Source organism: Camelus ferus, chromosome 30 (assembly GCF_009834535.1).
Source record: "Camelus ferus isolate YT-003-E chromosome 30, BCGSAC_Cfer_1.0, whole genome shotgun sequence".
Taxonomy (NCBI): Eukaryota; Metazoa; Chordata; class Mammalia; order Artiodactyla; family Camelidae; genus Camelus; species Camelus ferus.
The window spans coordinates 12,803,683-12,830,752 of NC_045725.1; the positions used below are offsets into that span (position 1 = coordinate 12,803,683).

The 27,070-nt window shown below is 48.2% G+C and overlaps 1 protein-coding gene and 1 long non-coding RNA gene across 13 annotated transcripts in view; one reads left to right on the top strand and one right to left on the bottom strand.

The window, feature by feature from the left end:
* Window positions 1-26,509, bottom strand: part of LOC106729466 — a 64,441-nt gene extending 37,932 nt beyond the window's left edge. For 5 of the 6 annotated variants that reach the window (XR_004316258.1, XR_004316260.1, XR_004316257.1 and 2 more), the window contains exons 1-3: window positions 26,142-26,509; window positions 23,539-23,696; window positions 18,683-19,915 (exon numbers count right to left, since the gene is read on the bottom strand). This is a non-coding gene — a long non-coding RNA (uncharacterized LOC106729466). The remainder of the gene's footprint in view (window positions 1-18,682; window positions 19,916-23,538; window positions 23,697-26,141) is intronic. The other variant, XR_004316262.1, reaches the window with a different exon arrangement.
* The window catches only part of SLC14A2 (solute carrier family 14 member 2), a 429,946-nt gene that overhangs the window by 328,488 nt on the left and 74,388 nt on the right, over window positions 1-27,070 (top strand). The gene's annotated exons all lie outside the window — the stretch shown is intronic.

The following is a 27,070-nucleotide window of genomic DNA, read 5'->3' on the forward strand; positions in this document are numbered from 1 at the left end:
AATGGAATGGTAAAAAAAAAAAAAAAATGGGAAGGGGAGATTGGAAGCCAGACCACTTAAGCTCTTTGCAAATTCCTTTATGTGAGACGGAGCTTGGCAGCTAATCTGTTGATCACTCTATCAATCTGCCTATCGCTTAATCAATGGATCTTAGCTACATATCAACTTTTTTTTATCATTAAACTCTCCTGGCCAATGAGTGGGATATGAAAAGGGCCCAACAGAGAGTTTCTGCCTATGAGAATTATGTCATCCAGTTTTGTGTATAAAATCTACAACTAAGAAGATTTGGAGAGCAATGTAGAAATTATGTTAAAATTTAGTAGCAATAATGTTATGTGACGTAGAAATTAGGAAAATTGAGATCAAAGCAAGTTGGAGAAGGTAAATAATAAATACATATATCTTCATGGTTGTAACCTAGGAATTGGAACATGCCAGAGTTTCACTGATTAGCCATTGAATTAATGGATAAACAAAGTTTAAGAAGTTCAACTTGAACTAGACCTTTAAAAATGGGTAGGATTTGGATGGGTGGAGAGTAGGAGAAACGGTATTTGAGAAAGAATGTGTCATGAGTAAACTGAGAGGAAGGAAACTGCTCACTCCTGTGTGTGTGTGTGTGTGTGTGTGTGTGTGTGTGTGTGTGTGTGTGTATGTGTGTGTGGCGGGAGGGAAGGAGGGAGAAGCAGAGAAGACATTTACACTAACCCACAGAAGGTTCATGCAAGCAAAGAGCATCGTTATAGGAGGTAGGTTTAGGACAGTTTCAACCTTTAAAAAAAGTCCTAATAGATTAAGTCCAGAATGTTCCACAAGTCTTCAGGGCTTTTCCTATAAATGAGAGGAGCCATTCCCGACTTTGAGCTGAGCGGGTTTGTGGGAGATGGTGAAGCTGACAGCTATGGCATCCCGCAAACGCCATCCGCCCATCAAGGGAGGAGGCTGGAGAAGGCAAGGCCCCCCGCACTTGGCAAGCAGACCAAAGGCACGCTCTGCGCCCGCCCTCTGCACAGACCCTCCCCTGACACTTGCAGGCCGGGGCAAGAGTGCATTTAGAGGCCCCCGTGTGCCACATGGCTACACAGGTGAGAGTTATCAATTGGGATAACAAATGTCAAATACAAGATGTTCCCTCCTCCTCCTCCACTGACAGACATACCTTCATACCAACCTAGAAACCCAAGTTTGAATTTAGAAGTCTCCAATTTCTGCACCAAAGCCTGGGGAGGTGCAGGGTCCAGCCTCTGGCCTGTGCCTCTTTCGTCTTCTTATCCTTGGCTCCATCCCACACTCTGAGGGCCTTGTACTGTGTATGTGAACATCCCAGACCATGTGTCCCAGCTCCTCCACAACCTCCTGTAAGCAGCCGCCGCCTGGCCGGCCCTTGGGTGCTGGGATGCACACAGCGCCAGTGAGATCTGTCCTCAGAAGGACGAGCCAAAGAGGAGGCCTGTGCAGCCCCTGGAAGTGGGCTGAAGCCACTTGGTGAGGGAATTACAGACCCCGGGCACTCAGGGAGTCTAGCAAAGCACAGTGGGCTACAAAAGAGCATGGCTTTGTGGGCCCACGGGTTTCCTGCCCATGTGGAAGGTGTGCCTGGAAGATGAGCAGAGTGGGGATCCTGGCTCAAGGGCTCCCCTTGCCTGGGTCTAAAGATGAGTCAGCCCCTGAGCCACTGTGGGTCTGGAATCTATTACAACCCACCACCACCAAGTCTCCTCCCTCCACACTCCTGTCCTCCTCTCCACGCTAGAAGGTTCTCGCTTCCAGCTAATAACGGAAGGGTCGCGGAATCAAAACTCCAGCCTGGGCTCTCAGATCCGCTCTTTGATGGAGGGTTCAGTCGGCGTGGAGCCAAGCCAAACAAAGCCTCCTGCAGGGGTCTCACCTGCAGAGATGGTAGCCCCTCCTTCACAGTGCACTCTCCCCTCCCCGGACCCCGACCCTGACAGCCAGCCGCAGATCTAGGGCTTTAGAAGCACATCTCATCACTTCCTTTTTAATCTCCACATTAGCACTTGTGCCCTTCTTCAAGTGCTCCAAGGTAATTTTAAAGAATATCTCATTTTGCTTTCATTTTGCTCTGGCCTGGCCTTCCCATAAATCAGGGCTGAGGCAGAACTTGAGAGGACTGGGCTAATCAAGACTTCAATCTCAAGAAATGTTTAAATATAAATCAAAAGACTTGAAGGCTCTCCAGATCCTCAATTTTCTTTGAAAGCCTGGTCTGTCTTGTTTTCATTTTCTCCCACCTCCTTTTTTTTCTGATTGGCCATGCTGAGCTCTGAATTTTATCGTGGTGCCTCTAGAAATAATTCTAAATAGTGTTCGATGTTTTCTTTGAGGCATTTCACAAAGCAATACAAGCGGGATATTGCTGGTGCTCGGGGTGGTGGGTAGGGGCAGTCAATGGAATCTTGCTAGAATTGGAAGAATTTCAAATTTCAGGAACTAAGTGATCCTGAAATGCATGACCAGAGATTTGGCAGCCAGAGGAAGCAGGATGAAACCAGCAGAACCGTAACCTTGAGAGCATCCTTCCTGTTTCAGATACTTTGTAACAAACCATCCCAACTTAGTGATACAGACAATAGGCATTCATTATAATTACCCCTCATGATTCTGGTTCTTGCCTGGGGCCTTCCATGAGGTTGCAATCAGAAGGCGGCTGGAGCAGGGGGTCTTCTCAAAGGCTCCCACAAAGATCTAGCACCTGGGTTAGGAAGGCTTCAGCATCTGGGGCTCCTTGGGCATCCCTACATGTGGTCCCTCCAACACGGTGACTTCCTGAACCCAGACTTCTCACAGGGTGTTTTAAAATGTAGGTCTTATTACTGCTCAGGAATCGTGAGATCAGGAGACAATTTCCATTAGAAAGATAGTTTAGTATGCTTACAGATCCCAAGAGGAGAGGTCACTCACCCTGCGAGGAGCCACGTGGAGAAGCACCAGGGTCAGTTAGGGGCTGGGGGGAGGGTGGAATGTAGGCAAGAGACAACATTGCATTTCCGTGGGAGGAATCGGTGAGGCAGAGTAAACAGGAAACTCGTTTAAACAAGCGGGGGCATAGGGGCCGTCCCTAGCTGTCTGGCACCTGGCCATGGGGCGATTACAGCAGGTGGACGGTGGCCCAGAATGCGACAGCCCAATAAAGGAGGCAGTTGGGGGATATGGTCTCTGTATGGGTTAGTTTGCATCTGAAGGATGTGCTCCCAGGTGAGTTCCTTGCTACCTCCAAGAATTAGCTAATTTGGGAGGAACAGAGTCTTCAGGGTCAGCAAGGCATCAAATACCAAAGCATCAAAATACAGAAAATAAAAAACTTGGTTAATACACACGGTGGCTCAGGGCTCCAGAAGCACATGTCCAAAGCTACAGAGAGCCAGGCAGAAGCTATGCTGCCTTTTACGAGCTAGCTTTCAAAGTCACGCCGTATCATTCATCACTTTCTATTTATAAGAAGCATGTCGCTAAGACCAGCCTGTAATCAAGAGGAAGAGAATCAGCCCCACCTTTTGATGGAAGGAGTGGTGAACATGAGGAATTGGTGAACATGTTTTAAAACCAGCACACCTCCCAAAGTAGTCTCCACAACCTGTCATTAATGACAGATGGGTCCCTCTCCCCTTCCCTTGCAATCCAGAAACTGCAAAACCCAACTGCCCCTCCGTTAGCAACACAATTTCCCAGCCAAAATGCTAGACAGGGTGTTGTAGTCAGAATAATCTTCGGGACTTCCTTAAATGGCAGGAGTCAAGGCAGGGAATTGTGATCATCCCAAGGCTGTGAGTTACAGGAACCCGGCCCAGTGAGGCTCACCACGTGGTCAGCATACAAGGGTCAACCCTCCCAGTAGACATCCAGCTGCAAGGATGACGTAAAGAAGGGAGGGAAGCAGTTCTGCCCCCCAGGAGCATGCACTCAGGAGGGGGAGAAAAGTCCTGAACCACTTAATGCAGGACACAGAGTTCAGACAAATGATAAACTGGTCTTTGGGGACGAACCAGGAAAGGCTTCATGGAGGACGTGGGCCTTAAAGGGTTTCTCTGACATTGCCCTACGTAGAAGCAGCCCGTGTCCGCTTGCATGGTTAACTCACTCCCCGCCAAGGCCCAGAAGCCCTTTAGCCCTGGAGCCAAACCTCCTGATCTGTCCCACAAAAGACAATGCTCCTCCCTTCCCCAGGGACATGGCATCCTCCTCCCTAAGAAGACTCTTCCTGCCCCTTCACTCGTTAAAATCCGATCCTGTGTTTCAATTCACCTTTCCCGTGACCCCTTTTCTGGCTCCCTCCCATCAACCGCCACCATCTCTTCTGCGCTCTGAGGATCCAGATCCTCTACCACTAATCTCATCACGTACAAGGTACCACTTTTATGTTGTTCAGCATTATTTCAGGCTTGATCTGTTTTTCTCCCACTAAATCGAAGTTATTGCTGACCATAAACCACACGTTCTGCTTGCCCTGAATGCCACCAACTGTCTCAAGGTTAAGTAGCTTATACACAGTATACTGGGCCATAATGTGCATATACACTAGATTTAGGGTCCTGTACCAGCTTCAATAGAAAAAAAAAGTGCTCTTTTGACTAGTTTTCCATATTAAGACCCCATGCAATTTTTGCTTGAAAGAAGGACTCCATGACCAACCAATTACTGACAGCCATTGTTGTGGAAACAGCACTGAATTAGGATCTGAAGTTTTGGATCATCAAGCCTCTGATCTGCCAACTGTAACGGCCATTCCTGTCCTACTTCTCTCACAGGGAGTGTATCAGTTAGCTAGTGCTGTGTAACAAACTACTCCACACTTAGAATCATACAAAACAATTAATTTAGCCCACCAACTGAAGACTGGCTTGGGGATAGCTGGTCTAGGATGGCCCTGCTCATGGGTCTGCTGGTATCTAGAAGGTCGACTACCAGACTTTGGCTTTGCTGAGCTTTCTCAGGTGGCAGAGGATTCTGCCAGGATGAATTAGTTGGCTCAGTTCTTCTCCATGTGGCCTCTCATTCTCCAGTGGACTGACCTAGACTTATCACATGGTACAGGGGTCCAGCAAGCAGAAGTTGCAAAGCCTTTGGAGGCCTGAACTCATATTTAGCACAATCATTTTTACCAGGCTCTACTGGCTGGAGCAAGTCACAAGGCCAGCACAGATCCACACGATGGGGAAATAGATTCCACCTCCTGATAGAAAGAGCTACAAAGGCTCCTTGTAAAGGGCACAGATATGGAGAGAGATGGAAAACTGGGGTCATTTTTGCTGTCCCCTTCAGGGAGGTAATGAACATCAAGTGAGATCACACATGTAGAGGTCTGTGAAAAAATATACAGCTTCGTGCAAGGCATAAATATTTTTATGGGAGTTTCCTTTTCCTCGTCATTAGGGTTTGGGTGGCCATGACGCTCTAAGACGCATTTAGGGGCTCACATTACAAGGGCTGTGTAGACAATCAATAACTTACTTCCCCTCCTTCAGTGCTTTCCTCAGTTACAGTTATTCTTTTTTTTTTAACATTTTTTTATTGATTTATAATCATTTTACAATGTTGTGTCAAATTCCAGTGTTCAGCACAATTTTTCAGTCATTCATGGACATATACACACTCATTGTCACATTTTTTTCTCTGTGAGTTATCATAACATTTTGTGTTTATTTCCCTGTGCTACATAGTGTAATCTTGTTTATCTATTCTACAATTTTGAAATCCCAGTCTATCCCTTCCCACCCTCCACACCCCTGGCAACCACAAGTCTGTATTCTCTGTCTATGAGTCTATTTCTGTCCTGTATTTATGCTTTGTTTTTGTTTGTTTGTTTTTGTTTTTGTTTTTTAGATTCCACATATGAGCGATCTCATATGGTATTTTTCTTTCTCTTTCTGGCTTACTTCACTTAGAATGACATTCTCCAGGAGCATCCATGTTGCTGCAAATGGCATTATGTTGTCGGTTTTTATGGCTGAGTAGTATTCCATTGTATAAATATACCACTTCTTCTTTATCCAGTCACCTGTTGATGGACATTTAGGCTGTTTCCATGTTTTGGCTATTGTAAATAGTGCTGCTGTGAACATTGGGGTGCAGGTGTCATCCTGAAGTAGGGTTCCTTCTGGGTATATGCCCAGCAGCAGGATTCCTGGGTCATACGGTAAGTCTATTCCTAGTCTTTGAGGAATGTCCATACTGTTTTCCACAGTTGCTGCACCAAACTGCATTCCCACCAGCAGTGTAGGAGGGTTCCCCTTTCTCCACAGCCTCTCCAGCATTTGTCATTTGTGGATTTTTGAATGACGGCCATTCTGACTGGTGTGAGGTGATACCTCATTGTAGTTTTGATTTGCTGATAATTAGTGATATTGAACATTTTTTCATGTGCCTTTTGATCGTTTGTATGTCTTCCTTGGAGAATTGCTTGTTTAGGTCTTCTGCCCATTTTTGGATTGGGTTGTTTATTTTTTTCTTATTGAGTCGTATGAGCTGCTTATATATTCTGGAGATCAAGCCTTTGTCGGTTTCATTTGCAAAAATTTTCTCCCATTCCGTAGGTTGTCTTCTTGTTTTACTTCTGGTTTCCTTTGCTGTGCAGAAGCTTGTAAGTTTCATTAGGTCCCATTTGTTTATTCTTGCTTTTATTTCTTCTAGGAGAAAATTTTTGAGCTGTATGTCAGATAATGTTTTGCCTATGTTTTCCTCTAGGAGGTTTATTGTATCTTGTCTTATGTTTAAGTCTTTGATCCATTTTGAGTTGATTTTTGTATATGGTGTAAGGGAGTGTTCTAGCTTCATTGCTTTACATGCTGCTGTCCAGTTTTCCCAACACCATTTGCTGAAGAGACTGTCTTTATTCCATTGTATATTCTTGCCTCCTTTGTCGAAGATGAGTTGACCAAAAGTTTGTGGGTTCATTTCTGGGCTCTCTATTCTGTTCCATTGGTCTATATGTCTGTTTTGGTACCAATACCATGCTGTCTTGATGACTGTAGCTCTATAGTATTGTCTGAAGTCTGGGAGAGTTATTCCTCCAGCCTCTTTCTTTCTCTTCAATAATGCTTTGGCAATTCTAGGTCTTTGATGGTTCCATATAAATTTTATTATGATTTGTTCTAGTTCTGTGAAATATGTCCTGGGTAATTTGATAGGGATTGCATTAAATCTGTAGATTGCCTTGGGCAGTGTGACCATTTTAACAATATTGATTCTTCCAATCCAAGAGCATGGAATATCTTTCCATTTTTTAACGTCTTCTTTAATTTCTTTCATCAATGGTTTATAGTTTTCTGTGTATAATTCTTTCACCTCCTTGGTTAGATTTATTCCCAGATATTTTATTACTTTGGGTGCTATTTTAAAGGGGATTGTTATTCTTAATTGTTTTAAAATTCTGTTTCCTTCTAAAAAAAAGGGAAGAAGTCTGCTTTCGTGGTTGTAGATTTGCTGTTGCTGGTTACGTGTCGTTGCCACCACGCCAGCAGCCTCCCCGTCAGCCATGTGGGAGCAGGTGGTTGGCTCATTCGCTTACTAGGCGTGGGCCTGGCACTAGCTTTGCACCCGGCCTGCAGCCGGCACTGGGTTTCCAGGGACAAATGAGACCCATCCCTGCCCTGAAGATGTTCATAGATTAGTGGGGGAAACACAGTGCAACGTGCTAGAGGTATAGACTGAAACCTGTACGAAACATGAAAAGGAGTGGCTAATTTTGCTTGGAGGAATCAGGAAACTCTTCGCAGCAAAAGTAAACTGAGTGCTAGAGAAAGCGGGTGTGCACCGCGCAGAGCAGGGGGAGGAAGGAACACCGGATGGAGGCAGGCGCATGCGCGGAAGCCCTGAGGTGTGCCTTGCAACGGGAGCACGTGATGCATTGGACCGTGTGTTGGGAACTTGATGCTGGGGAAACAGATTGGGGCAGCAGCCTGTAAAGATGTCACAATACCTTAATCTTTAGGTGGAGCCATGAGATCAGAGCTGGAGGATGTCTGCTAGCTTCCCAGAGGCTTTCAATCACAGAGGAAGCCAGACAACAGGAGCCAGAACCATAGCAGGGCCGCTAGGGTTAGAGTGCCCATGAAGGTCATCTTTGAGCACTGTGCAGGGAGGAGAGAGCTGGATGTGGAGGGGGTGAAAAGAACCCTGATTGTTCAGAGCAGGCACCTGGGGAATGAGGGAGGGAGCTGAGAAGCGAGGGCAGGAGCACTGCGGGCCCAGAGGAGCAGGCACCTGTTGGCATGGTGTGCATGTGTGCCTAGCATTCACGCTGCAGAGCCAAAGGACAGGCGGGGGATGTCATAGGAGCAAGGCGGTCCAGGGTCCTAGAGAGAGCCCCTGGGACGACCAGGCACAGGATCCAAGCTAAGGAGGCCACAGAACAGAGAGGCCAGAGCAGCAGGGGGATAAGAGAGTGAGCTGAGAAGCAGCGTCCTTGATGAGCAGCCCTCATGAGAGGGAAGGGGAGCCAGAGAGACGGAAGAGAAAGAGAGAATCACCACACCACGCGCATTAGGTGGCGGCCAGGAGCCACACCAGCTCCCGGGTCTCTGAGTCAGATAGCGAGTTTGAGCACTGGCTCCGCCGTACGTCTGGGGTAAGTGGTGTATCTTCTTGGCCTCAGTTTTCTCACCTGCAAAATGGAGACATAACAGCTGTCCCTGCACAACCGTGGAGAAGCGCCTGGCCCGTAAGCAGTCAGTGTGGGCTGTGTTACGGCTACCCAGCGGGGAGCGAGCCTCGGGGACAGGTGTTCCGTCTAGTCTCCGAGTAACACAAGGACAGCCACGGTCTGAGCTGTTCCTGGTCCTCCAGAGAAGCTGTCCTCACTTCCCCGTCGTCTGGGGAGCAGGCCCTCCTGTCCACAGCATCTCCCCAAGCTCCTCTGGGGGTCCTCTGGCGCCCACAGCCCAGGGCCCCTGGGACAGCTCTTCTTAGAAATTCCTTTCCTCCTCAAGCCCTCTGCCTCCTTCCGAGTATTTACAGCCTCCTCCCACTTTCCAGCTTCGGTAAGTCGGCCATTCTGCCCCTAAAATATTTGACAACAGCTACCATGTCTGCCAGCCACCCTGAGCCTTCCCTTTCTTTTTAAAAAACGAACCATGCTCAATTCCAAACAGATCCTTGCCCAGGGTTTCCTCGCTATGTGTTTATTAGAGAAATAGCTTGAGGGGAACATCACTGGAACTACTGTGGTGACACTTAATCATCCACTTTGATCCTAAAACAGTGTCCATGAAGGAGGACAGGGAATATTCCTATCTTCTGGACAAAGTTAAGGTGCCAAAGAGGTGGAAACGTGTTCAGTGTGGTGCGGTCCATTCTCAGGGGGGCTGGTGTCGCCTCCTGCTCCTCCAAGCCACAGGGCCTCTGTGCTCCCAGACCCACTGCAAGGTTTAGAAGGCAAGATGCAGACAGGAGGGGACCCACAGCAAACATATGTAGGTGCTCAGGCAGCGTGCGGGCTTGAGACTAAGGAAATTTCACCCAGAGAATGTCAGAGTCTTGGAGGAATTAAGGGTCAGAGAGGTAACAGGAGGTGTCTCTGGAGCTGCGATGGGGGCAGGTGATCAAGTCCTCAAGGTGAAGATAAGGAGGGGTCTTGGGGGCAGCCTGAGGGGCAGCTCGAGGAGAGCAGAGCTGGGAGAACGGCGCCTCCCCCACCCAGTGGAAGTGTGTCCTCTGACTCCCCAAGGAGCCACTGATGGCTTTAGGGCCCAGAGGAAAAAACCGAGATAAAGCTTTTATTTAGAAGCACTTTCTGACAGAGGTAGGCAGGGTGACGTGACAAAGTGAGCTACGGATGAAAAAGGAGATGGTGCAGACGGAAAACAGAACTATGCATGACCCCATCCAGTTCAGAAAACCCTTGCTCTTGGCCCACTGGTTTCTGAAGCAGCAAGGACCCCCAGCCACAGAGAGGTGAAGAAAGGAAGGGCTTCCCTTGGGCACCTGGTCCCGGTGGCCAAAGCCGCTGCCTCTAGCATCTGAGTATAGTCCCTGCTCTCAGAACAGACTGAGACAGCCCCTGACAAATGAGGAGGGAAGTGATACTGGACCAGAGATGAGAAAGCTATTTTTTCCTCTTATGTGCTACTTTTTGTGATACCGTCCAAAGCCGCATCAAAAAAAATAAATAAATAAATTAGGGTTTATTTTATAAGAAATAGAAAATATTTTAGTCACATGTTTAAAATTTAGGAAGAGAATACATAAAATAATCAACAGGTAGGATTAACATTGAAACACAGAATGTAATCCAGCTTGCCCATTTTAGAGATGATGAAACTGAGGTCCAAAAGAGGGGATGATTTTCCCAGTGAGCCTCTGGCCACGTGCTCTTTTCACCGCCCTTTGCTGTAACATCACTATGTAGTTCCCACGCTGCCGCTGGCACCAATGAGCAGAGATCTTATTTAGTCTTCACTGTGCATCTCCAGTGAAACACACCCCTGGATCCCAAAGTTACCTGCCCCCTTAGGAACACTCAAAATGATGAAATGGAGCCCCCTAAACTTCACATATGGAGTCTCTGAGACCATTGCCCTTAGAGGGGTCCAGTCTGGTCACCTCACTACCCACCAGGGTCTGGCATTGAAAGCCTTGTCTCCTGCATGGAACCCCTGGTCCCCAGGGAGGTGAGACTTGAAAGATTAAATACTCTGCATTCCAATTCTCCATTATTAAAAAAGACATTGGGGAAGGGGAGAAGGAGGGAAGAAAAGAGATCATATGTGTTGTGAAGCCATTTGACATGTTGTACAAAGCCCTCCTTGCTGTGACCCTACATTCTCTTCCAGTTTTATCTAACACCACTCCCCCAGCCTGTCTCCCCTGCTGTGGCAACCCCAGGCTACTTGGCAACCCCACTGCGCCTGGAATGATCTCCCCCAGATTCTCTCCTGACAAACTCCTATTCATCCTGAAAAACCCAGCTCAAATAACCCTTCCTCTCTGAAGCCTTTCCTGCCCCTGTGTCTCACCCCTGTCCACGCTCTGCAGGCTGTCCTGTTCATTTGACCTTGCCTTCACCAGTGACACAGTAGTTTGCCCCAACTTCTGTTCTCACTCCCACCAGACCCTGAGTGCCCCAGCAGCAGGACTGTGGTTCATTTGTCATAAATCTCCATGGTCTAAAACGGGACCTAATACATAGTACTTTTTCAATGATTGTGTATGAATGAATAAATACATAAAAACAATAACATAAGCACTGGAGAAAAGAGACAGAGGTAAGCACACAAAACCCCACACTCAGTCTGTAAACCCAGAAAGAAATCTGAGGAAACCATACATCTAGAATGGAACAGACAGTGAAAAATGATGTGAGGAGAGATGTGTTGGTAAACCAGCTCTCCCCACCCCACCCCACCCCACCCCACCCCTCATAAAGCCCTAATTTCTAGCACTTGCCAATTTCCATGGTGTTAAAAATCCCGCCAATACTGCTATCCAGCCGCCAGCCTGACCTCACTACACACAGAGTTGGCAAGGAGGGCACACGATTGGCTCCCGTGAGCTGGTATGAGCCAATTCCAGAGACCACTGCATGCAAGCCACATGGATAATTTTAGATTTTCTAGTAGTCCTGTTAAAGTTGTTCAAAGAAACAGCCAAAATTAACCTTAATTATATTTTTAACTCAGCATATCCAAACTATTACTTCGATATCCGGTCCTTATAAAAGATTATTGAGATATTTTACATTCTTGATTTCGTAATAAGTCTTTGAAATGCCAGTATGTGTTTTATCTAGCAGGACACCTCCACTAGGACTGGCTAGTGGCGACCGGTATTGACAGCACCTGTCTCAAATCAGAATCAGAGCGACACAGAGGCAGAGTGACAGGGACATCCTGCCATTTTAGGGTCTTGTCAGTGATGATGATTTTTGGTGTTGTCTTTTTACAACTTCAGGCAGAAACTGCTGGTCCAGTGGGCTGGATTAATCTCAGAGGGGGGCCAGATCTGGCGTACCGTAACAGGACCTCACGCCTCCTCTCAGCCACATGTGCTCCCTCCGGAGCCCGAGCACTTACTGAATGACCACACATTCCTTCCAGCTTTCAATATGTGAGATGAAGGTAGCTCACGAACATCCAGTTGCACCCTCTGCTCCACGGGCTAATTTAGCATCAGAAATGGCCTTTCTCCCAGAACTGCTCCACACCCACCTCCCCATCCCGGCGTGACTGCTGGAGAGTGAGTGGGAGCGTGGGGAAGGAGGCTGGATTTTTTTTATCAGATGCTAGATGTAAATAGAAGTGTTTCAGGAACACACCTGTCTGTTAGCCAAGGAGACAAGTCACCTCGAGAAGCCTCGGCGTGGGATAGGGGCAATGGGAGGATGTCTTCTTTGGAAGAGGGGTTCTGTGACTCTGCAGTGGTGGCCAGACGTCCTGAGTCATGGCTTCCAGTTCAGTGTGACTTTCAGAGAATTCCCTTCATCTGTAGCTTGGTTTATGTTCCTGTAATCTTACAGCAGGTTTCCGAATAGAAGACAAAATGATGCTTGTGAAAATATTAAATGCTGGAATATTGAGGCCAAAATCAGCAGGCCTTAGGGACAGGTGCACAGTCTGGAAATTGGTAGACCTGGGTTCTTGTCTTGGATCCGTCAGAAAGAGGCTGTGGACGTGTCGCTTACCTCTCTGGGCCTCTTCCTCAGCACCAGAATGAAAGGGCTTGTCTAGGTGACCAGTGTGAGGTCACATCACCTTCCGCTGACCCACTGCATTGGCTCCCGTCTGCCCCAGAGTCTAACCACCCCACCTGCCTCTCTGGCGCCTCCTCCCCCCTCATCCCCTCGCTCTGGGCTTCAGCCACCCTGACCTTCCTGTGGTTCCCTGGACCCTCACTTCTCACTCAAATGACACCTTTCCATGAGGTGCTCCCTGACCCTGCTACTTAAATTGTTCCCCCCTCTCCTATTTTATTCCTTCACAGTAACTGTCACCTCCTGGCATAATTTGCTTATACATTTTGACATTTGTCTCCACTCTAGAAGATCAGCTCCATAAAGAGAAGGGATGTGTGTCTCTTTGCTCAGCCTGATACATTTCCAGGGCCTAAAGCAGCACACAGTAGGCACTCTACAAATGTCAGTTGAATGAATGAGTGGGGGCCATTTCAGCTGTAACGTTCCAAGATTATGACTTTCTATCAATAAAAATTATCACTCGACACAAAGGTTAAGAGCTAAGATTCCAGAGACCTTCCTACTCACAGGCGTACCTCGAGTACCCTTTTTCCCCTGGGACGCAGAGGCAGCTGAGTCCTCCTGGAGCTCTGAGCCCAGAGAATGGACGTGAAATTGCCAGGGTGGTCTCACCCGTCCAACTGAGCCCCAGCCTCCCGGTCACAGTGCCTGTATCCTCACCTGCGCCTCCCCGTCCTCATGAGCTATTCTCAGAAGATGCTCTGATGGCCCATCGGATGGACGGATGACTTCATATGAATGTGAATCCCTGGGCTGCCACCTCCTAAGTGGAGCACATGTTACACCCTGTCTCACACTTAAAGCAGCTTCAAGGCTTTCCCTGTGATGCTGTCTCTCCCTGGGAAAGGTTAGGCTTTCTTGGCTCACTGATCCAACATGTCCTTTCTGAGTGTGTTGGAAACGTGAAGACGGACAAGACAAAGTTCCCTTCCCTCCTGTGATGGAGATAGATAATAAACAAACCTGCTGATAAATGTATGATACACTATTAGGTAATAATAAATACGCAGAAAAAAGTGGCATGAGTTAGGGAGAGAAGGACAGGAGTGTTGCCCTAGGTGCAGTGATCAGGGAAGGCTCCCTTGAGATGACCTCAGTGAAGTGAGGCAGTGAGTCACATATCTGAGAACAACCTGTGCAAAGGCCCTGAGGCAGGAGTGTGCCTGGCTAGTCCAGGGAGCGTCGAGAAGGCTCGTGTGGCTAAGGAGCAGAGCATTAAATGGAGAGGAGATGAGGAGTTAGGCATGCTAATTCTCATAAACTTTGGATTAGGGTTTTGTTCCTAGTGTGTTGGAAAGTGATTTGAAGGATCCAGAGCAGAGAAGCGACATGACATAATTTGTGTTTACAAACGTTTCTTGTGACTGCTGCATGGAGAATATTCTGTAAGGGAACAAGAGTGGCGGCAGAATGGCAGGCCATCACCGCGGGTCCAGATGACGCACGATGGGGCTTGGACCAGGCCCTAGCTGGCTGCACTCCCCCTGTCCTGGCCTATCGCCCATCCTTTGAGGCCCTGCCCTTCCACCAGAGCCCACAGGTCTCCACCATCCTTCAATCAAAGGTGTCAGTGGTCTGCAGGCGCGGGAACTACCGGCTGCATGGGGCTCCAGGAGATCACACACTCCCACGTAAGGGGTGGCAGCCCCCAGGCAGGGACTGGGGGAAGGGGGTTCAGGATATGGGAAGCAGCGGAAATAAAATGCCAGCTATAACTTTGCCCCTTTATCTACCACTTTGAGAACCTGTAACAGAATGTGCATGAGTGAGAATCACCCTGTTGAAAAAACTCTTGTTCTGTTAATTACACACTCACACAGTCCCGTCACGTTGCTGACAGCACTTGGCTTGCCACGTGCCAACGCACAACCAGTTGCTTTAACCAGTGTGTCAACTCTGGGAATGCGAACCCCCTTCCAGGTTACCCGTTGAGATACATGATCATAAGATGTCTTGCCCTGTCCTCTGACTCTGCCCTCTCTGTATTTCTTGTCACATGAGCCAGAAGGTAGGTTCCCAGCAGGCAAGAACCACACCTTCACTGGCTTGGTCTAGTGCACTGTCGGCACCAATGACAGACGAGCAGAAGGCAGTAGGGTCAGAGGTAGAGAACCCTCCAGGGCGTCGGCTCCAGCTGCCATCAGCCCCTGCCCTCGTGAGCCTGTTGAGCTAGAAGGAACCTTGGGAGTCACTGAATCCAGCTCTCTGACTTCCCAGAGGAAGAAACCAACCCCCACAGCGGGGACGTGGCTGGGCCGGAGCCACACAGCTGGGAAAGGCAGGTGAAGATGAGGAACCTTGGGAGGCCACCCCAGTCTCACCAGGCAGCGCCAGTGCCGAGGTGATGCTGAAGGAAAACCTCCATATCATGTAACCTTCACGGCTATTCTAGACAGTAGGAACGAATGGCAGAATTATACATATTTTATAGGTAGAACAAGCTGAGACCAAGATTCTGCTCAGTGGTCTAGACCATATATTGAGTGTGGCAGGGGGTGGGGGGAGGTGACTGAAAAAGCTGGACTGGTCCTTCTTCAATCCTTGGAAAGGGGGAAGCTGGGAGGTGTATGATATGAATACAATAATATGATACAGATGCAGTGATACGAATATGATAATAACATAATATGAATAGGGTAATGATGACTGTCATTCGGAGGGATTTGCACTCTTCTGTGTAGCTCCAGGAGGCAGAGTGGAGACCAGCAAAAGCAAAGAATGAGAATGTGGACCTGGGCCCAAGAGGAGAGACAGTGTGTGATCAGGAGGGCTCTCAGAACGTAGAAGAAACTGGCGGAGGAGATGGTGGGCTCCCGATTGCTGGAAGGGCCTGGGTCCAGGCTGGAAGTCAGCCAGGCAGGGGCACTTGAAGAGGACCCCAGCTCTTCAGGGGCGGTTGGGCTGGATGGCCCCTGAGGCTCCTTCTAAGCCTGATACTCAGCAACTCTACGCAGAGGGAACTTGGCATTGGGTTCTCTCCCTTGGAAACCGGAACGAGTTGCTCCACGCACTTGGCTGGAGACCTTCTCCCCAGTGAAGTGTTCCCAAAGGATGGCACCTAAAAGTCTTGCAGTCCCTGAGGATGGGATGAAGAGAAGCGGCCTTAGGTCATGCACTTCCGCAGGACCTGTGAAAGACTTCCCACGTTGTAAGCTTAGAGATGGGGTTCAGTTGTCAAAGGGAATTACAGAAAGCCCTGTCTGGGTAATCTCGGAGGACAGGTGGCTACCCCTGGACCTCAGCGCTGTAGATAGAGCAGGGTGGAGGCCGGAGGATAGACTTGGTGACCTCCCAAAGTTCCCTCCGTCCCATGCCAGCTGTACTTCTATGATAAAACCATTAGAGGGTCCAAAGGTGGTTTATCCTCGGTTCTCCCATTCTGGTGATTGAACACGTTTTTTTCAGTCCCATAAACCCTGAGCCATAATTCTTTTACAGCAGAGGGGAAGACGGGACAGTCATGCACGGTTTGAAACAAGGGAGTTGCGGAGAGAGGTTAAAGGGGGAGGAAGGTTTGTTTAGGCTGTGGTTGCCTTTTCTCCTTCGGGGTTCATGAGGGGGATGTTAAACGTGAAGTTGGAAGACTGAACAAAAGCAGAGCAAAAGAGAAAAAAAACAAGGTGAAAAAACTCAAACCTGCAGTTCTCTGATACACACAAAGGAAACCCAAACTTCGCTCATTATGGTGCATATGTCTGGCAGATCATAACATTGAATTACAACCCTGCGGCCTCGGCCAGGGCCGGGGAGCTCTTCCCATGTGCTTCCAATTAAGCGCGTTTGAAGTTGCCCTGGATATTTATTTGTAGGGGATTTACTGCGCAGAACGATTAAAGTTTGTTCTTGTTAGGAGTTTGGGGCTAGTTTGGGGGCAGGGGAGATGGAAAGGAAGAGAGTTAGCTGGGAGAAAGGGGGACGGCCAGGGTACCCCCATGAATCAGGGCGTATGTTTGAAAGTGCACACGAACACACACAAGTGCCCTTTGTTTTCAGCATGGGGAGGGTCCAACATCTCTGCCTGTGATTTTGTTTATAGGAAATCCTTTATAATGCACGTTTAGTGTTTCCATATGGAATTCTCTTAGGACGGTTCGCCCGCACCAACCTCCCTCCCCCCCTTTTTTATTTGGATAAGGCAAGAGAAAAGGGACTGTGCATTCCAAAGATTCATAGTCATTCCGGATCAAATTCAATGGATTTTGGCAAGAGTTGAAAAACCCAGATGCAGGGCTTCAGCCTCCCGCTGAGCCGCCCTCCAGCTGCGAGTGTCTGGTGGAGGCACTTTGTAAAATCATGAAAACCCTATTAAATTCATGAAATATGATATACTGTCGTTTCAGACTAACTTTCCATTGAACTGTCCATGAAGAGAGAATTTGGTTAACTCGCTGAAGAAGGGGGAAGCGGCCAGGCTGGGGGCAGGATGGGGGGGGGGGGCGGGAGACACTATTGAGGAAAGTGCAAAGGAGTGCTGGGAATTCTAAGGGGCTGCACATTTGGGGAGGGCGGAGGGGAAGGGGGGCACAGGAGCTCCTCCAGACCCCAGCAGCACTGGGCTTTCTCAGGCTTTGACTCCTCTTGGAAAGGGGGTGTCCACCGTGATTCCTGTCCCTGTCAAGTTGCTGAACATCTCACTGTGACCCGTTAGGTGGTGGGTTGCTTGTTTCAGAGCACAGGAGACTCTAGTTAAACCCCAGGGGTTTTTTTAGGTTCTGCCCCCTGGTTTTTAGCTGGGGGGCCCAGGCGAAAGGGAGAGACGGAATGATTCGCCCAAGATCCAGCAATGTGAAAATCCAGGGCTCCGGGATCCCTAACTGGCTCTCCCATCCAAAGCACGCTCCTGCCCCGCACTGCCAAGGCAGATACCGTCCCCGTGGGCATGGCTCTCTGCTTCAGATCAGAGCTGCTAACAACATTGTTTTTTGCATGAACTCACAAGCCCAGACTCCCCCCAGCTATGAAACGACCCATCCTGAAGGAGTTGGACACTCTGAGTTCATTTCCTATTGGACCATAATTCACATCATAAACTATCGCATGTTTATTTTCAAACAAAACAGGGTGAGGACTCCCTGGAGGTGAATTGGTTTTGTTTTCTGGAAACTGCCCCAGGACAGGGCGATGGCAGGAGCTCAAATTGGGTGTGCAGAGTTCGCCTTGCAGGAAGCCAAGTGGGGCCCTCCTTCCCCAGGTCTCGGCAACCTAGGGACCCGAAGTCCACACCCCTGGGATGGAAGGGTGCACAGAGCATCGTGCCCCACCTGTACAAGCAGTGGTCCCTAAAATAGGAAGTCACACTGCAAAAGGCAACATCCTTGACCCAGCTACTAGGGGCAGCTTCGTGCATGGAAATGATCAGAATGAAAACTGACTTTAACTGAGCACCTACAGTGTGCTAAGGCACTGTTCTAAAGGCTTGGCAAGAGTTAAACCACTTCATCCTAACAACAACCATCCGATGTAGTGAAACCACTATGCCCAGTTTACAGATGAGAAGACTGAGGCCAACTGCGCAAGGTCTCATAAGATCACATAGCTGACATAGTGACTGAGCCAGTATTTGAACCTCAGCAATCAGGCTCCAAAGCCTGAGCTCTCAAATTGCCCACCACCCTCCCCACCGCCACCCCAAAACACAGCCCTAAATACCGATGTCAGACACTGAGGTCGTAACTCCCTGCCTCCCCACCCCATTGGAGGTGTACTTTTTGAAATAAACATTTCACACTCTCCCCGTATTTTTTTGATATGTAAATACTCCCTGGGTGTGGCAGTGAATTAAGTCACTAATACCCTAACCCAGGGCTTTGAAAACTGTAATGGGCAGACAGATTCCCTAGCCATCTTGCTGAAATGCAGGTTCTCATTCAGCAGGTCTCTGAGGGGCTGAGACGGCACATTTCTAAGCAGCTCACAGGGGCTGCTGCTGGGCCACAGGGTGTACTTTGTGTAGCAAGGCTGCAGGCTACTCACCTGATGGCGTCCCTCCACCAAAAGAGACACTTACAGAAGGGCATCCATACAAGGGGCAGATGGGAGGGCCAAAGACATTTCACCAACTGCACACCTGTGATCCAGACCACCCTTCCTGCCACCCATCAGTAGAGCCAACAGATTCCGAATCTTCAAGTCTCAGGCACTGGGGGGCACTGGGGAAGGTGCAGAGTCTTTGGGGCCATGAGAAGCCCTTTGATTGAAATTTTTGCAGCAGCTGGCAACAGCCAGGCATTGCAGGAATGGAGTCCAGTGTCTCTGCATCCCTGGCAGGGGCAGTAATTAGTGTCCTGTAATCACTGGGGTCAGGAACAGTCAGCACCAATGCCTCCCTCACATCTGGAAGGGTAGGTGGCTGACCGGGACACTGGCCCAGGCTAACAGTTTCCACCCTCTTGCTGGCGAGTTTAGGTAGGCGTTTCACCTTTCTGGTTCCATTTATTTGACATGTAAAATGAGAGGATCGCACCAGATAATCTGTCAGTCTCTTCTCTCCTCATCCCAACCTCTGAGTCTCTAAATGCCTGTACACTAAATACAAATTCAGCCAACTGTCTGCACGTCTAAATATTCTGATGTCCTGTCGCCCACTCCGCACATCAGGATATCAGATGGAACCAGTTTCCGTTCCATCTGGAGGCTGAGCACCATAAACACGACTCCCACATGAACCTGGGCACCCCATTCCCCGTCCACATCTTGGGAAGAAGTTTCAGGAGGTTGATTCCCACAGCCGCCAAGCATACAGCCCCAGACTGGCAGGCGGAGCTAGTCCCCAGGGCTCTGCGTCACAGCCAAACACTCCGCACTGTGCTGACCAGCTCTGAAGGTCTCGCACAGCCAAGAGAAACAGGCATTTTAGAGCGGGAAGGGGCAGCACTTGACCCCTGGCCTTTTCCCTCTGGCTCTCTCCGACAAGGGGAAGCAAAGCATTGTGGTCCCATAGACAGGTGGTCCAACAGAGCCTGACGGGGGTCGCAGCTCCCCCAGAGCTGTACCTCTGTGATCTGTAATGTCTCTGTGAGTCTCCTCCCTTACGAGGACCAGGCGCAGAGTAGGTAGACGACAAGGTGAAGCTATTCCTCCCTTCGCGTGACTGTCAGTTATAAATCAGACACTCCGCAGATCTGTTCTTCAAACTGACAGCGTCCAAGGGTGCCCCCTGGAACCAGTCTCATCAAACAGCCAAAGATCCAGGGTTCTAAACCAGCACTGTCCAATAGAAAGATAACATGAGTCACTGTGTGTCACATACGTTATTTTTTTTATTTTTTACTTTTTAATTGATGTATAGTCAGTTACATGTGTCAATTTCTGGTGTACAGCATAATGTCCCAGTCATGCATATATATATATATACACATGTTTGTTTTTATATTCTTTTTCATCAAAGGTTGTTACAAGATATTGAATATAGTTCCCTGCACTATACAGAAGAAATTTGTCTTTTATCTATTTTTATATATAGTGCTTAACATTTGCAAATCTCAAACTCCAAAATTTATGCCTTCCCACCCCCTTTCCCCTGGTAGCTATATTTGCGAGTCTGTTTCTGTTTTGCAGATGAGTTCATTACATTAGTGCCCTCTTTTTTTCTTTTTTCTTTTTTTTTTTTTTTAATTCCACATATGAGTGATATCATATGGTATTTTTCTTTCTCGTTCTGGCTTACTTCACTTAGAATGATGATCTCCAGGTCCATCCATGTTGCTTCAAATGGCATCATTTTATTCTTTTTTATTGCTGAGTAGTATTCCCTTGTATAAATACACCACAACTTCTTTATGCGGTTCATCTGTCAATGGACATTAGGTTGCTTCCATGTCTTGGCTATTGTAACTAGTGCTGCTATGAAAATTGGGGTGCATGTATCTTTTCAAATTAGAATTCCCTCTGGACATACGCCCAGGAGTGGGATTGCTAGATCATAGGGTAAGTCTACTTTTAGTTTTTTGAAGAATCTCCTATACTGTTTTCCATAAGGGCTTCACCAAACTACATTCCCACCAACAGTAGTAGGAGGGTTCCCTTTTCTCCACACCTTCTCCAGCATTTATTGTTTGTGGACTTTTGAATGATGGCCATTCTGACTGGTGTGAGGTGATACCTCATTGTAATTTTGATTTGCATTTCTCTGATAATTAGAGATGGTAAGCATTCTTTCATGTGCCTACTGGCCATTTGTATGTCTTTCTTGGAGAATTGCTTGTTTAGGTCTTCTGCCCATTTTTGGATTGGATTGGATTGTTTGTGTTTTTTTGTTATTAAGTTGTATGAGCTGTTTATATATTCTGGAAATAAGCCTCCTAGAAGAAAACATAGCCAAAACATTCTCTGACATAAATCTTAGCAATGTTCTCCTAGGGCAGTCTACCCAGGCGATAGATATAAAAGCAAAATTAAAAAAATGGGACCTAATTAAACTTATAAGCTCTTGCACAGCAAAAGAAACCATAAGCAAAACAAAACAACAACCTACGGAATGGGAGAAAATATTTGCAAATGACATCACATACATCATTTTAAATTTCTTCCTAAAAAAGATTTAAAAAATTTAACTGTATTACATTTTTAAAAAGTAACACTTTCAATTAATTTTAATAATACAGTTTAATTTAGCTTAATATAGCTAAACTACTATCATTTCAACATGTAATCAACATTCAAAATGATTCATGAAAATGTTTACATTCTTTTTTGTAGTAAGTCTTTGAAATTCGGTGTGCATTTTACACTTACAGCACATCTCGATTTGGACTCCCCGTTTTTCAAGTGCTCAGTAGCCTGGTATGGGCAGTGGTGACTGTACCAAACCAGTGCAGACACAGAAGAACCAGTGGGCGCCAGGCCAGTGTGGTGGGGGGGTGGGCAGCGTTTAGCCTTTCCTATCCACTCCAACACCACCCCACCCCAGTCATTCCAAATAATAATCCTCTTGCTAACAATAAAACCATAAGAATAATGTCCTTAGATATGGTGATCAGGCATTTCCTCAGTCTTGGTTTACCTAAGATGAATAAATCTTAGGTGAATAAAAGGGTTTTTAGAAAAGTTTGCTTTTTTTCTTGATTTCCAGTACTCCAGCTCAGGAAAAAGTCCGGGCTTGCTCTGTACATGCAACTTGAAGATATTACCACCACCCCCTTCCAGGCACTGTGGCCCCTAAACTCTATCAATTAAAAATGTTTGGAACTATGACTGACCAGTGGAGAAGTCAAGAAAAGGACCTGCGGGAATTCCTCAGCTAATGAAGTAAATGCTGTTTAGTTTTTTAAAATGTGATTTAAATGAGGACCTTGAATACCAGAGCACGGCAGGCTGATTGAACAGACTGAACGGTTGCAGGGTTTAGAACAGTCAGGACAGTGGGGGCAGAGGGCAGGATTCAGGCATACAGATGGCACAGATAATTTGCATCTAGAGCAGAGGTGGTGGAGTAGTTGAGAAGCACCATGGTGCAGACTCCAGCACAGGGTACCAGGCTAGAGGACTGAAGGATGCAGAGTGTCAGTGGCCCTGGTACAGCAGGCGGATCTAAGTATGAGACATATCACAGGCTACTGGGCATTAGATGGGAGGCTCAAGGCACCCAGGGCCTGGGGTGAAGGGAAAGGAGAGTTTGGACAACCACGGCCTCCTCCAATCAGAAAGCGGTGCTGCAGGTCTCCTCCACCTGCTTCGTGGCTGGCCTGCTAAGGTTTCTTTGGTCCTCATATTATCGTGAGGATTGCAAGGTCCTGCTTGTCCCTGCCTTCCTCCCCAACGCCCTCCTCTCTTCTCTCTCCTGGATAGATTGTTATTTCTGCCAACAGAAGAAGTCAGGATAGATGGGTGGACCAGGGAGAGTGTGGTCGGTGATACTGTCATAACTCTTGGCACCTTACGAGTGTCTTTCTTGTAAAAATGTGGCTAATATTTCCTAGCTTGATAGACTGGAGGCTGGACCAGATGTCTTCCAGCTCTAAATCCTGAAACTCCAGGAAACAAGCCAAGAACTCTATAGCCCAAGTCTTGCTACCAAAGCAAGACGCCCGCACATGGACTTCACGGCTCACCACTACCCTGACTCCACTGCCCTTGGCAGCGGTCACACCTGTCAGAACAGGCTCCTTCCAGGCACCCGCCTGTCGTCCCTCCCCGTGCCACACACAGAGACGCACACACGTAGATACGCACAGATGAACACACGCGTGCATACGCACATCGTTTCCTCCCACCTCTGTGAGATTTTTACCCACCTCCCGAAACAACTGCTTCTTTCTCCAAAACATAGCCCATTCCTCTTTCCAAAACTTGCCCAGACGTTTATTCTTCCATGAAACCCTCCTTCATGTATCTCTCCAACATCTGACCGCCTCGCTTATTCAACCGTCTCCTCAACAATTTCCTCTACTTGCTCAAAGGTCTTTTTAAACTGCTTCCGTGTGTTGTAAAAATCAGAGTATGCTTTGCGCCCTTTCATTGTGTTTGCCCATCTATTAAAGTACCAAGCATAATGTGATACAAAAAACAGGAGCTAATTTTAAATGAGCTGAAAAAATGATCCCCAAGACGTCTCCGCGAGGAATTAATAATAGTTGGTTTATTTAGCACTTAACAATGTGGCTGATGTGGTGCTAAGCACTTTACATGCACTATCTCCTTTTATCAATAATCCTATCAGGCTGGTGTTATTTATATTCCCATTTTATAGATTTTTTTTTAAAGCTGCAGCATAAAAGGTTCTAGAATATAAGGCAGCCTGACACAAGAACCCACACTTTTGTCTCTTTCTTAAACTATCTTTCCATTTAACCATTCACTGAACTGAGGGACTCAGGCACTAAGTGACTTACCCGAGGCCACGTGGTTGGTGCCAGAACCTGGGTACTGTCCACCGAGCTCACCAACTCCTTCTCGCTTTGAACTGGATTCTCCGTTCCACGTGAGAGACTGTCATGTTTACAGGGAACAGCAAAGACTTTCAAGTCAGGAAGAGCCTCCGTTTCCCCCTCTGCAAAAAGGAAATGGTAACAATTACCCAGTAGGTTCGCTGTGAGGATTAGGACCAAGAATATGCAGATCCGGTCCCTGGCCTGGAGCTAGGTACTTGGTCAGTGGCAGCCCCCAGCCTCTGCTCCCTCCAGCCTCTGCTCCCTCCAGCCTCCTCTCCCCTCCAGCTTCCTCTCCCCTCCAGCCTCCCTCTTTCCCTCCCACACACTCTGCAGCCTTGCAGGCAGCATCCGTGTTCAAGTTGCCTGACTCAGTCCTTGGGAGCCAACATCAGACTGACAGGCTGCCCCCAGAAGCTGCATTAAGGTTTTTTGCACCCCTCACAGTCATGAGGGCAGCACAGAGATGGGGTCAGGGGACCTGCGTTGCTCACGCTTCATGGAGGCCCTCCGCTGAGCTATACATATCACACCCAAGGGAAAGAAAGCCACCCATCACGGGTGGGAGAAAAGCGCCAGGTCCAGAAGGATGCCTCGCCCCCCTGCCGACTCACAAGGACCCCTCCCCTCCAGTGCTCCTTTGAACGCCACCTTTGCACCCAGGTGCCCTCTCCTGTCTCGCCATGGCAGTAGGAGGCTAAATTAATTAATGTGGGTAAACCATGTGGAAATGTTTGGCTTGCCAAGTGCTCTCAATGAGTTTGCAATACTATTGGAAGCAGTAGAAGTTGGCACAGCTATGTGGAACCAAATTGATCTCACCCCCTAGGACTCTTGAGATTGAGTTTGGCTGATTGAGGCATCTACAGAGAGAGCAGTGTCTTTGCTAGGAACTTGGCGGATATATTTCAGACCCTTACTGGGAAGCAGGGAGATATTAGAATTAAAAAGCATAGGAAGACAGCAAGGGTGGGGAGTCTCCCACCGTGTGCCAAACCCACACAGAATTGCCCAGGAGTTGACAAGAGAAAGGGGGTGCTTACAAAGTGAGGTGCATTGGGCTAGGTTGGTCTGGGGCTCTGAGAAGCAAGCATCAGTCCTACCATCGCAGGTGCGTGTGTGTACGCACCACACAGGGTGGGTAGGCACGCGCTTCCCTTCCCCAGACAGACTCATCTTTGTGCCGGCCACTCCGGGGGCTCCTGGTAAAGGAGGCAGGGGACGGTGCACCCTGGCTGGGGGAGTGGCCTGGCTGCAGGGAACCAGGAGGCCTCCATCAAGAGAGGGGCTGGGCTGGGTTCTCTCACAGGTGTTGTATCAGTCAGGGGTCACCCAGAGAGCAGAATCAGTATGTGTGTGTGTATATATATATATATATATAAAGAGATTATTATATATATTATATATAATGACTATTTTATATATTATATATAGATTATTGTATATGCTATATATGATTATATATAAAATACACATATAAAGAGATCACATATATGACTATTTTATATATTATATACAATGACTATATATTATATATAGATTATGATATGCTATATACAATTATATATAAAATACATATCAAGAGATTATTACATATATATTCAAAGAGATTTACTGCAGGGAGTCGGCTTAGGAGATTGTAGGGGCTGGCTTGGCAAGTCTAAACTCTGCAGGAAGCTCCCAGGCTCAGTCTGAAGCTGCTGTTCACAAGTAAAATTTCTCTTTTCTCAGGAAAGCGTTAGTTCTGCTTTTAAGTCTTGTTTGCATCATGCCCACCCAGATCAGATGTTAAGTCAACTGATCACAGACATCGGTCACACCACAAAGCGCCTTCACACCAGCAGCTGAGGAGTGTTTGATTGAGTAACTGGGGACAGGCAGCCCAGCCAGGCCGATGCACGAGGCTGACCAATCCCAGCTGCCTGTCCTCCTCGCCAGTCAGACCCCACCTCCTCTACTGTCAGACCCTCGACTGCCTCCTCAAGTCTCCCTCTCCTCAGGTAGCTCCTGGTGTCCCTGTCCCCCAACAATGGCCTTGAGCAGTCTGCTAACAAACCCTACCCACACCTCAGACAGGTCTCCACGGTGGTTGCCTGTGCATCTTCTAACTCTGCGTCACTTCTCAAGTGATTTCCTGAACGGCCTCCTGACAGCTCTCCCTGCCTTCAAATCCACATGACCAAGTGTATTTCTAAGCTATGCATGGGGCCAGCCCGTTCTAAGACCCCTTTGCAGCTCCCACAGGCTTCTCAGCGGTCGTGCCCTCCTCCCCTCCACCCCTCTTTGCTGCAACCGTCTTGTGCTCTCACGGCTCCTAGAACAACCACCCCAATCCTCAGCCCTGAGAGACCCTCGCTTTCCTCTGACTGTGCCCTCACGATCTTTCCTCCCCACTGAAGACCAGCTCAGAGCACATTGTTGCCCTCTTCTGGGCTTCCCTCAGCACCCCTGCTTCCCTCTGCCAGGCACCCCTCTGTGGCATCACTCCCTGCCCACTGTCTGCCCCTCCCCAAACCAGAGAGCATCACACCTCTGCCCCCACCGCGAGCGCTGGTCCTGGCGCCCACCTGGCTCACCACGTGTGTTTCACAGACGTTGGCAGAATTAACGAACAACACGTTCGCCGGTAAAAGTAGCCCAGCGCCCCTCCGTTTCATCGCCAGCACTTTCAACAGCCGCACGCACTTCATGCTCTTGCCACAGCTCCATCTGAAATTTATTGGGGTGGGGAGGGGGTATTTTTCTTCTCCCTCTCCCTTCCCTGTCAGTTTGAGAACTGTTCTGAGCAATAACGGTGTCATGCTAATTTATGGAAGACAAAAGTTATGGCCTGAAACCGAGGGGCCAGTTACAGGAACTGAAAAGGCGCGCGGTGGCCGTAGCCAAGAGGGTGAGGCAGGCGGGGAGGGCAGGGAAGCTGGATGCTGGTCAGCGGCTGAAGGCTGCAGGGAGCGTCTGCTGCAGCTCTCAGTGGGGAAGGCACGGGCTCTGGTTATACTTTAGAAATACTCTCCACTGGAAACATGAGGATGGGGCAGGGAGACCAGCCAATCAGCTCTTGAGAAGGAGGATGGATGGAACTAGGCAGGGGCTTCCATGAGACGAGGAAGCATCAGCAAAATGTGCAGTTCCAAAGCTGGGATGAAAATAGAAAACCTGCCCATACAGGCAGGTGTGCAGACATTTTCAAAGGATCAACTTTACAGGTCCCAGTCTTTTCTCCATTCATTCAACAAATATTGGAAATGTGATTTGTTATAAGTCTAGAGATACAGCAGTGAGTAAGACAAGGTCCCTGTCCTGTGGAGGAGGTACTTTATCTGAATGGGAGGGACAAACAGCAAACAAATGGGGGTTGTTGGAGCATCAGGTGATGGTGAGTGTTGGGAGGGAAGTCCAGCTGGCCCTGCGACAGCAAAGAGGAGGCTGGAGGATGCATTTCTGAGAAGGAGCCACACTAACCAGGGGAGGGTGTTCTAACAGAGGGAGTGACATG